This window comes from Amblyomma maculatum, chromosome 5 (assembly GCF_055883805.1).
Source record: "Amblyomma maculatum isolate TAMU_Amacu chromosome 5, ASM5588380v1, whole genome shotgun sequence".
NCBI classification, from domain to species: domain Eukaryota; kingdom Metazoa; phylum Arthropoda; class Arachnida; order Ixodida; family Ixodidae; genus Amblyomma; species Amblyomma maculatum.
This window is the reverse complement of record NC_139348.1, coordinates 54,321,206-54,328,844: the sequence shown is the minus strand read 5'-3', so window position 1 is coordinate 54,328,844 and position 7,639 is coordinate 54,321,206. Positions and strand designations below refer to the sequence as shown.

The window sequence follows — 7,639 nt, the reverse complement described above, 5'->3', positions numbered from 1 at the left end:
TTTCTTTATATTTTTGTGTGCTTAGGACCTAGATTTGTTTCTTGCAAGCAAAGCGCAACAGGTGAGAGTGTGGTTAGGGCATCTTTTATGTCGTTTATGTTGGTTAAAAGTCCCCTGCAGTTCCATTGCACTAGGAACACCATCTTATTCTTTTGTGAGTTTAGAAGTAGAGTTATGATTTTTCAGGGCCCGCATCACGGGCCCTGTCTTTCTTGGATCGCTCCAAGGAGCTTCGCCGTCTGTGTAACGACGAAGGCACATGGCCATCTTTGCTGGATGTGTCCTTCACCTCTTCAGAGGAGGCGGACAACTGTGCCGGAGGCACGTGTTCATTGTTTTTAGACCCCGCCTCAAGGGCAGAGGTCTTGTGGGCCACCGCCCCTGAGGTTTTGGGGTGGAGTGGTACTAACCACTTCCACCAAGGGCGCAGAAGGCCCTACCTCAAGCTCACTTTGTGTGGCCTGGGCAGGTGTTGAAGGCCGGTGTGGTGCCCCGCCCCGTCGCACCACTTCGACGAGATTTGGCTTTGCCGTGAACTGGAATGCTGTGCGTTTTGTCTGGGAGTATTTGGTTCGTGCTTCTTTGTAAGTTATGTTCTCAGTTGTTTTGATGGTAATGATTTGCTTTTCATCTTTCCAAGTTGGACAAGCTCTTGAGTAAGCGGGGTGCTCCCCGTCACAGTTTGCACAGTGCGATGCTGCAGCACAGTTGTCTGAATTATGTTCGTTTGAGGCACATTTGGCACATGTGGTACGGCCGCGGCAGCTCTGCGATCCGTGACCATACCTCTGACATTTGAAACATCTTGGATTTGGTATATATGGCCTGAAATTTACTTTTATGTATCCCACTTCAATTGATTCTGGGTACGTGCTGCTGTTAAAAGTCAAAACAAGATGTTTGGTGGGGATTTTCTTGTCATCCTTTCGGATCTTGATTCTATAGACACCTATAACATTTTGGTCAGCAAGTCCTTCTGCCATTTCTTCCTCAGTCAGGGAAAAGAAGTCACTTTCTGATATAACAGCTCGGACAGTATTGAGAGATCGGTGGGGTGTGATGGAGATGGGTATGTCCCCAAGTGCCACAATATTTTTCAGATAGAGAACTGGTGTTTGGTCCTGACTTCAAGCAAGAGGTCACCATTTGCTAGTTTGGTTACCTTGTAACCGGGGCCTAGGCTTCCTGTGAGACATTTTGATACCGTAAATGGAGAGATTTTCCTAGCTGGGCTTTCTGACTGTTCACTATGAACAATGTGGTATTTCGGAAAGGTTTCTTTTTGTTTTTGCACGAACTGGCCTGTTACATCGGTCCGCCCTCTTTTGTTTGGAGGGCGATCATGTGTTGAAGATAGAGAGTCCATGAAAGGGTTTGCTTTTTCGGTAGTTGTGCCAGCCACCCACTACGGAGCCCAACAATGGGGCGAGACAGGAAACTTGCAACAAGCCCTGCCGACGCCAGCTGTACACCTCTACTATAACCGAATATGGGTAACTCAGGGCAGCTACTCCACACAAGGTTAACCCTCGCCGCCAGGAAAAAGGAAAAACAAGAAAGGAGGAGGAGACAGGACAGTGGCAAGAAAAGAGAGAGGAAAGTGAAAGATAAAGGGGAGGACAGGAAAAGGCGACTGCCGATTTCCCCCGGGTGGGTCAGCCCGGAGGTGCCGTCTGTGGGAAGCCTCCGCCGAGGGGCTTTAAAGGTCCAAACGCTCGGCATCGGCTCAACCACCAGGATCCCCTTTTCCCCAGACACGGCGATGCCACGCACGGCTAAGCGTGGGTGCTGGGGCCCGTGGTGTTGCACAGCACACGCAAACACCTGCTTTAACTGGTGCCCCCTGCTTGGAATAACGGAGTTGGGATCGATATAATAATGTTTCAAATGCATCACAGCCCAGAGGAATGCCTTTGTACTTATTGACCGACATTATAGTAAATGTGCATAATGCTTTTTAATGACACTACCTCAGTACAGAAATTCTGACGTTTTTTAAAACCTGAAGTGTCTGCTTAACCAGACTAGATTACACATTGAGAAGAATGACAATGAGGTTTTCATGTGTCTTTCAATTGACTCAGCCAACAATCATTAGAAAAAACCTAAATGTAATGAACGGAAAGCAGCACTCACCTGACCATCTTCACCAACAGTTCCAACCGTCTTATCTATTGATTCCGCTTTCCCCAAAACTGTAAAACATTAGAATACAACTGTTACCTCTCTTACGCACACAAGAACAGCTAATGTGGTTATGTGCACCTAATACTCCTGACATGCTGGACAGACTGCCTTTTTCCAGCTCCAGAACTAAGCACAAGCAAACTGAACTGAATTTGATGTTCATGGTCAACTGCGCTTCTGCACGTGCAGCAATGGTTCATTCCCCAACATTGGATACTGGCATGAATTCGATGGTCTTCTTAATCATTACTGAATCCAGCTTTTTTTTTTATCGCTGCGCACAATGAAAAACACTAAAAGCCTAAAATTAAAACAAAACACCCATGCTAATTTTTTTAAATGGACAATAGTCCAAAGTGGAGAAACTGAAGTAGGTATTCTTAAACATTGTAGTGCCAGGGTAAAAAAAAAACAGCACATTTTTATCAGTTTTCAGCTTCCAGTGTATAAAAGGAGCTTTGTTAAGCATTTCCGACACTTGCATCACAGACGTTTTATATTTGCCCCTTCATGCTGAACTTAGTATGGATTTGTTATATCAAATGTGCTAATAAAACTTTACACACCTTTTGAAGGGCGCTTGAGGACCTGTTGACTCATTTCTCCCATTCCAGAGCAGGTTCCGGACGCTATGAAAAGAGAATAATAAATTGAATTTTCCTGCACTACTTACTGGCACCACTTAAGCAACATAAGATATGTTTTTAAATCTTTTATGTATGACTTGCTTACATCTTAACTGCACCGTATTCACTGCATTACAGGCTGAGTACTCAGTGATTCCGAAAGCATATTTTAAGTGGCGGGCGAACAAACCTCCGTTTTGTTTTTAATTTCTTCGTTTTTTTAATTTTATATATTTGAAAAATACTCGATCACTCATACCCTTTATCACATTACTGCGCTGAACGAAGCTCGCTAGCAAGGCTAGCTTACCTTGGTGCCTGCGCTAGCCTATTCTTATTCTCAATATGCTGTTTGATAAAAACCAAAATTACGGCTCGCATCTCTTATTCTTGCCTGTTTTAGTATTTTGTGTGCGTCAAAAATGTAAAGTATTATGAAAATGCGGAAGGCTGAAGTCAGGCTACAGGAAAAAAAATGTAAGCATTCAAGTCAGATGAAGGAATTAGTGGCTGAGCACCAACATAAAATTATGAGGGACACAAGGGTATGACGCGACAGCGCAGGTGATCAGCCCACAGTATAACTCCCCGCTCCTAGCCATTTGAACGTGCCTGCGTGGCCTAGGGGTTACGTGAATGCAAGAGTCCCAGCTGGCAGCCTGATTCTGGTGTTACCGTCACATGTGAAAGGAGAGGCCCAAGTTGGCAGCTCCTGCCAAACGTAATGGGAGGCAGCGAATACGTCCAGTAAGTGTACGACCATGTCAGCTGCCAGCTACTGACTGCCAGTACCATGCTCGTGAATTCGTGATTTTTCTCTGACAATGCCAACGCCGGCGGACGCTCGCTGATTTTCGATGAACGGGGCCATTAAAGCAGTCACGTTAACAATACTTCTAGCCGGGCGAGGAGGGGGGAGGACATCGGCCCTCCCGCACCCCTCCCCCCCCCCTCTCCCCACCCTCGATTCCGGCGTCCCTGTCAGCATTCTTTGAACACAGAAACCGCTGCGCAAACGCAATGTCTGCTGATGGCATTTTACTGTGCCTGTGTACGGTGCCCAATCCGAACTGCTCGCAATATTGTTCTTCATCATGCAGATACTCTTCTTGCTTTTCAGAAAAGTTCGATACAGGAATAAGAGAAAGCATATCATCAATGTTTCGGGCATTATGTGCGAATGATACAGCTAGCAAAATAAAAAGGGAACAGACCGCTCAATATGACACCATAGTTACCAACATATGCCAGCGTTCAGTTCCTGTGTGATTTACGTCTTCATTATGTTTTGGTGTGATGGTTGGCGTCAATTAATTCAGCTGCTTTATGGAACAATTTTTCTGATTTTCAGCAAGTGATATATTTTTGTTGTCTACGACTTAAATGTACCTATCCAAACTCATCAATGAAGTCTGCTCACTAAGCAGTTAGTAGTGAATTTGAAGTTATAATCTACATAAATAGTGGACTATTTTTATAATAGCTGATGTCTGTCCTGGAAGTAAGTGCATAGGCAAAATATTTGTTTTTCATCATAATGATTCTGTTTAGAAAATTTTTGAAGTGGTAGCTGGAATAACTCTTAGAGGGATAAATTCGGAAGCTTCAAAAAAGGGGTATAATTGTCTTCCGACCGCCTGTACAAGTTCTAAAACTGGAGTACGAGCTGTCAACAGCACTGGTAGCCTTAAAAAAATTCTTTTTTTCTCGAAAGTGCAAAAAAGGCTATATTCCCTATTTACCAGCTGGCTGGGCATCTGTGGATATCGCACTTTCCGGAAGATTCGTAGGCTGTAAGACAAGCCCAGCATGTGGTCCTCCCATTACTCGTGTTGGCTCAGGAAATTGGGATGGGTTTTCCGTAACCAGGCAAGTTGAAGCGTCCCCTGCATTGTGAGCAGCAAAATTGCTTCCTGATGGCAGCGCTACTACAAATAAAAAGCTTCAAATATGAACCAGTTGAAACCTGTCAGCTTAGGTGCGACCATACTGAGTCATGCTAGGAAACTGCTGATTCAAATAATGAGGAAAAATTATTACGAAAATGATGAAGCACACAATACCTTGTTATTAAAACTTATATGCATATTGCTAGTAAGGTCATGTCATGTATGAAGCGCTGTCTAAAGCTTTCCAAGCTCAGATGTAGAAAGCAATATCTCTTCAATATTTGCGCAAATATCGAAAGCCATAAGGGTTTTGCTTCAGAGGCTTTTCATTTTGGAGTAGTTTCAACAAGCTCTTAGGAAGAATGAGATAGCCATAAAAGAGCAAAAAAAAATAATTTTCTATGCTCAAGTACCTCCAAGCATACAGGTAGTGACACTAATGAAAGCAAAAGCATAAATCGCAGAATTGTGACAAGCATTTTTTCATTAGAATAAGATCAAAGCCTGAAATTCTTCCTTTTCCAAAGCTTCATGAAAACTACTTACCATCAGGGTGGCCATGAGCATTGATCACATGTGCTCTTAAGATGCTTGATGGACCTGCAGCTGCTGCTATGGGTGACGAGTTTTGTGCGTCACCTACTGCCAGTTTTGCATCAGCAGCAGCAGCAGCTCTAGGCTCTAAATGGGACCTCTTCTCGGGAATTCCTGTTCCTCTGCGTTCTACGAAGGAAGCAGGAAATAGAAAAAAATGTCGATGAAAAGCAAAGATATTGAACCATATTAAAAAAAAAAAACATTTCCCTAAAAAGAAAAACTATCACTCGTGGTGCAGGTTGGCGATGTTAATAATAGGGATCTAATATTGCGTAGACAAGTGTTCAAAATATATCAATTGGTTTTTCTTAGCGAGGTCAGATATCTAGTATGAAGTGTAAAATGTGGCGGCCCACATATACAGAAAGGAGCCGCTTCAGTTTTTTTAACAACTGCAGAAATCAGGCGCTTTTCTCTCCACAAATTAAACCGCAACTGGGTGCGTGTGATGTGAAGTAAGCCGGGTGTAAACGCAACAACCGTTGATAGTTGCAGTTTCTATGGCCCTTATTTTGATCTTAAGACAGTGTTGTACCACGCATGCGCATTTTTATCGTTCGAGACTTTGTGAAGGAAAAAAGAGTCAACGCCAACTACGTAGTCGTTATAACGAATGTTCCAGCTATAGTAAACCAGGACTCCTAAAGCAGAGATTTCAAGATGGCTTCATCGGCATTACTGAAGATTTTGAGGGAGGTGTTCGTAATAACGATATCCCCTTTCTTCTTAGATATCAAAAGCGCGACTTCCCTCGCTACCGTGGCTTAACAAATTTTCGCGGGAACTGCCACCGCGCGCCCGTTTTAAAAAGCCCGCCTTTTCGGTGATTCGGAATAGCAAATTTCCTTAGAAGCCGTTGTTACCAATTTCAGACGCTAGTGCCCACCCTTTCAAGCTGCAGGGGGAAAGCCTTACTAACGCTTTTTATTGTTTTCATGGCGACAATATTAAACAGAAGAAAAAAAAAGAAACGTTTGTCGTCGTCGAGCGCAATGCAAATCGCCGCCGAAGTACTTCAAATGCCTGCGCCTTAAGGCTGGTTCACATGCAAGCGATTGAGTGAACTGAGCGGCGAGTGGCAGCGACAAGAGCGAAAAATTTCCAACGAGTTGGAACTACGTCGCTCTCACCGCTGGAGCCGCCGCGACAGCTCAGAACAGGTATTTGCGTCGCCGCGGCAGAAATCGCTAGCGTTTTCATTTGCATGTGAACCAGGCTTCAGACAACTCGGGCACCACCACTTTTTCTTTACAACCAACTTTAAAACCTCATTTTACACACACAAAATGATACGCAACCAACAAAGGACATCGACTTTTTTCAGGGACTTCGTACCTTACTGAGTAACGTTTTAGAAAGTATAAAAGCAAACAAGAACAGAGGAAGTACAATGAATGGGCATGTTTCCATACCTGCTTCAAAGATCATGCTACAGAGGGCCCGCTGCAGGTCTTCGTTTAATATTTCTACGTGGCCAATTTTTTTCAGATTGGCCTTGAACAACTTTCTCTAAATGTGCCACCTTTTCTTGAAGTTCACTTTTTCCAGGTGATGATAACAGCTCCGTCTCAGCACTTCTTTTACTTTTTTCCTTCGTCATGACGTCGAGTTTTGCCTGTAATGAGGTAATGAATGCAATCTTATACATGAACTGTTCGCTTCTGAATACCCCGAGCCCACTTAAACTAGCGCTCCCGATAAGTTACAATGCCCGCTAAGTTTTGGCATTGAATCTAAAACTGTAATTCAGTGAAGAATGGGCAAAACCAAATCATAGACGCCGACGCCAAACATTCGCGCGGGGGACACTGCACTGCTGCGAACCACATGGCGGTCGTACACAAGCATAAAAAACAATGACGGTTGTCAGCGGCAAAACAGTGTTATAACCGATAAACGCGGAGAACTAAAAGTGCGTTAAACGCTACATGCATTTAAAAGTCCTGCTCTACCAACAACTGCAATCTTGCTCAGGTAGGAAACGACCTCGTGGCTGGAAAGAGAAGCGGCATGTTCATGACCAGCAAATACTATCTATCCTCTCTCCATTCGCGTGACGTGAAGATTCTTCTTATGATAGCCAATACATAAGAACACCTATTATACCTGAATCTACCTGCTACCAGAAAGCGATGAAATTTAACAAAGCGCCTTTGGTGGCATCACCTATTAGTTCTCCGTATGCTTCGATAAGCGACTCCGCGGGCAAGCAATAAACGTTGCAAGTTCTGAAGCACGTACGCCTACCTTGGAACACCTCTGCGTTGTCAATCTATATTGGCGATTGCACCGCGCACTTTTGACATTCGCCGTTGGCCACAGTAATAGCGTCATTCCACA

At 44.1% G+C, this 7,639-nt stretch overlaps 1 long non-coding RNA gene across 1 annotated transcript; it reads right to left on the bottom strand.

Moving 5' to 3' along the window:
• Positions 1–2,748: 2,748 nt before the first annotated feature.
• Positions 2,749–5,340, bottom strand: LOC146188324 (uncharacterized). The gene is made up of 3 exons (XR_014707189.1): positions 5,249–5,340; positions 4,556–4,699; positions 2,749–2,816 (listed from the first exon to the last, which is right to left on the bottom strand). It is a non-coding gene; the product is annotated as an uncharacterized LOC146188324 (long non-coding RNA).
• Positions 5,341–7,639: the final 2,299 nt, after the last annotated feature.